Source organism: Coffea arabica, chromosome 8e (assembly GCF_036785885.1).
Source record: "Coffea arabica cultivar ET-39 chromosome 8e, Coffea Arabica ET-39 HiFi, whole genome shotgun sequence".
Taxonomy (NCBI): Eukaryota; Viridiplantae; Streptophyta; class Magnoliopsida; order Gentianales; family Rubiaceae; genus Coffea; species Coffea arabica.
Window position 1 is genome coordinate 35,544,295 of NC_092324.1, and position 4,144 is coordinate 35,548,438.

General features: G+C 40.1%; 1 long non-coding RNA gene across 1 annotated transcript; it reads left to right on the top strand.

Annotated features, from left to right (window-relative positions):
• The first annotated feature begins 292 nt into the window (after positions 1 to 292).
• LOC140012901 (uncharacterized) lies at positions 293 to 2,832 on the top strand. Its single transcript, XR_011819869.1, has 3 exons — positions 293 to 488; positions 1,865 to 1,926; positions 2,632 to 2,832. It is a non-coding gene; the product is annotated as an uncharacterized lncRNA (long non-coding RNA).
• Positions 2,833 to 4,144: the final 1,312 nt, after the last annotated feature.

The following is a 4,144-nucleotide window of genomic DNA, read 5'->3' on the forward strand; positions in this document are numbered from 1 at the left end:
AGAAATTAAGAGCGTATATCGGACGTGGGACCCGCTAGTGCGAAAAGTTCGAAAAAATTCGGCCAACTAGGTTAAGTTTTGGATACTGGAATTAATTTACCGGGTGTTAAGAGATAAGTAGAGGTTGTAATTTGGATTGGTGTGAGAGGAAACAAAGTGATAGACTTGCATTAAATAAGTGACAAGTGTCACTTGGCTATTGGGTTTACCTTTTAACCATTATTTCTTGTTGTACCATTTGACTCATTAAACCAAAAACTTACCAAAAATTAGCTTCATTTCCAAGCTCTTGTGGCCGGCTCTCTCAAGGAAGGAAGAAAAGAAAAACCTCTTCAACTTCTTGATTCACTCTTGCTCCAATCTACCAAATCAACCATTGAATCTTGTTTTTGCTCCATAGAAACACTTAAGTGAGTGATAGTGAGTTGTTTTGTGGAGTTGTTTGGAAGGTTAAAGTGATTAGTTGCTCTTCCTCTTGTGTTGCTAAGGTAAGTTGAGAAGGACCCCTCTCCTCCCTCTAATGATGCTTAAATCATGATTGGTGGTAGTATAAGATGCACTTTTATGGATTATATCTTGATTTTTGGTTGAATTGATGAAGTTTTATAATTTTTGGGGATTTTTCTGTTTTCATATGAATATGATTATGTGGTTATGTATGATTATTGGAAATGGTATTTAAGGAAGCTAGAAGGTGGAAAAAGTGGTTAATTACAAGCAATTTCTGTTTTAGAAAGAAAATTGGAAAGTAGGGTTTCTTTGAATTACATTCTGCCCGGTTTTGTACCTCATAGTTAGAGGCCGAATTGGCCTTGGGTCAAAACATGAAAGTTGTAGGGAATGATATTTTAGAGATGACTGCAAAATTTCAGGTCAATCGGAGTAGCGTAGCTTGAGAAAAGACTGAATTACCCTTGCTGCCCTGGTTTTATCCGAATTTGAGATTTGCTTCTGTAATTAGTTAATTTGGTTGGGAATGCTTCCGAATTGGTTGTTGAGGTCTTCTGATGAAATGTAGCCTTGTATCTTATCTTTCGGATGGCTTTGGAATTTCTAGATTTGGACTTAGGTAGCCTGATTTATGATGTTTGCACCAGAATACGTTCTGTGAACCTGTTTTTTTCGGTTCTGGTGTAGTATTTTGCATTTTTGACCTGGTTACACTCGAAACTGGACAGAGTTGCCTTCTTCAATATTGTAGCCCAATCTCTTAGCTTCGAAACGGTGAGTCTTGTACCTTCATCCGATAATCGTAGTGCCATTGGTACCAAAACCGTAAAATGATGTCAAAAACTGTTTTTTTTCCGGTTAACGCTTAACTCCATTTCCGGATTTTTCTGGTTTCCTCTAATGCTTATGTGTGCTTATGGAGCCCTATTTTGGTAGTATGTGAAATTGGTTTATGACTTGTAATCGAGTCTTATTGTGTTTATTTGAATAGTTTAGGGCTTGACTTTCATTTCCGGTCATTTCCTAGCTAAATTTTGTACTTGAATGACTGTAAGCCTAGTGAACGGCTTTTGGAAATGAGATTATTTTTGGATGAGATGTTGGGACTGATTTGAGGAAATAATGAAGCCATGACGGCTGGAAAAGTAAGCAAATTTAGGGGAAGTGCTGTCCAATTTTCTAGGCCGTTTGGTTCCTTTAAGTTTGAATTGCCTTTTGGTAGAAATGAAGGGCTTTTGGGTTGTTTGAGCCTAGGTCTTCATGTTACCTTTTCGTTCCCAAAAATCATGTTTTGCACCCTTGCATTAGTACTTATTTGACGAGGCATACGACTCGTAGTCGAGCCTCACATGTGCATTATATATACTCGATTTTGGAAGTGGAACCTTCAATTGTTTTACTTTGGTTCTTTTAGGGTTTCTTGGCGATTAAAGCCAATCTGAAGTGAAAACTTTTGAAGTATCTGTACTTGAACCGGTGAGTGTACCACTCCCCTCATTTGTTGTTTAACTCGATTTCTGTACATGCAATCTGTGATATGAACGACTGCATTATCTGTTTATTTTGTTGGAGAAGAGGGTGTACTTTATCACACTCGTTCTCTTGTCTGTTCATATGCCAAATTTTGGTGTAAATCTGAATCTGTTATCTGTATCTGCATCTGTATCTGTATCTGTTCTGACGTCGTTTGGAAGCTTGTGTCCAACGACCTTTCTGTGACCTCTGAGCTCAACACCTGTGGCTAGTTACTCGAGTCGGGCCAGCAAGGGCCTGGTCGATTAAATAACGAACCACGGTAGTCTGTTTTGGGATCTTTGGGTATTGAGACCCTTGATTCCGGTATACTCGAGTATTACCATTTCTGATCTGATTGGATTTCGGGCCCGGTGGGGGTATGTGAGGTGGAAGGAATTGAAGAAAGTGGAGTCTACGGTATTGGTTACTCTTAAACGTTGACGGAGTGTCAACTGTTATTTCGATCAAGCTTCGGTGACGCAAATGGGAATTTGGCTCCTGAGAGCCACCTGTATCCTTCTTATTTGAATAATTAGTTCCTTTGCTTTACATCTGGCGTGTGTACCTGATTTGTTAAATGTGAAATGCCATGATTTTACTGCTATATGTCTGGTACCTCATTGAGCGTAAGCTCACCCCTTTCTGTTACCTTTGTTTTCCTTACAGGGTTCCATGTTTTGAAACCAAGATTTTTGGAAGAAAAGAGTTGAACCAGTTGTAGGACTTCTTTTGTTTATGCTTTTCTGTAACTGAAACCCTAATTGTATTTTGTATAACGTGACTACTCTGGCTTGTATTTTGGTTCATTGGTTCAAGACTCCGATGTAACTCTATGTATAAGTGTTTAATTGACGTCCCGTAATTCCGTTTGGTTTGGTAAGCTCGGTTTAACCCTGGGTGGTCTCCAATTGTGCGTTTCCGTTGAGTTCTCGCGCGTCCTATCTAGGGTTTGAGTGATTCGACTCCGTAGTCCTGGCGAGAGTTGGGCAGGCGGTCCGCTGAACCCTTTGGTTCGCCTTAGGGTGAGGTGGGGCTGTCACAATTTTTCTTAATATAAGTAACTAAACAATTATTCATCCAAGTGTCTTCCATTTTATTTTGTAACCGATTCTTCACTATATTCATTATCGAAAAAACCCTTTCTAAAGTAGCTATAACAATAGGTAAAATCAAAGACAACTTTAAAAGCATATAAACCAATAGATACACAACTCCAGGGGGCACACTTGAAATAACATCAAATTTTTATAGGTATTATAGAAATTTAAGGGGGGCAGTGGGGGCCTATAAACCAATAGATACACAAAACTCAAGGGAGCACAGTTAAAATTACATCAAATTTTTATAGGTATCATAGGAATTTAAGGGGGTAGTGAGGGCTCGTGCCCCTAGTGTAAATCCGTCACTGGGTATGGCCAACCGCGAACATAAGGGCGGCGGGCAGGGGCAGCCAGTCCCAAAGAATTTTCAAAAATTATATATGGAGTATTAGATTTAAATTTGAACTCTATCATTTTAGATCCTTAACAAGTTTTTCTTATTAGTTAATATGTTTATCTCCTTTGGGGCTTCTTTCAAAAGAGGTTTGGAATTCTGAAGTCTTATTCCTCTTCAGTGTTAGCAATGGTTTTGTCGAGGTTTGGCTCGAACTCTTTGGTAATGCGGGACCACATAAGGGCGGTTATCCCTATAGTAGTTCTTTGGTTTCTCTGGAAAGCTAGGAACAAGGCGCGTTGCGATGGAGCATGTTTTGAGGCTCATAGGGTAATCACCTTGGTAGACGACTTTATGGGCTAGCTAGGGTTGGCCTCCAACCTCTCGGCGAGACATTTTAGGGGTGACTATGAAGATCCATGGGCTTGTCTTGGTGCCTGGTTGTCAAGGAAGAAGGAGGGATATGTGGTTTCTTGGAAGCGGCCACCGTTGAACTGTGTCAAATTGAACACTGATGCTGGTGTCTCCCACAATCAAGCTTATGGGGGGGGGGATTGCTCCGAGACTTGGAAGGCCATTTAATTTTTTGCTTTTTACAAGGAATTTGGGAAAATGGATGTGTTGAGGGCGGAAAGCTTATCATTGTTGCATGGCCTTCACTTGTGTAAAGAAGTAACCATGGGTTCTTTGCTGTTGGAGGTAGACTCTGAGAGTTTGGTTCGCATGCTAAATGCCGGGGGTGCAT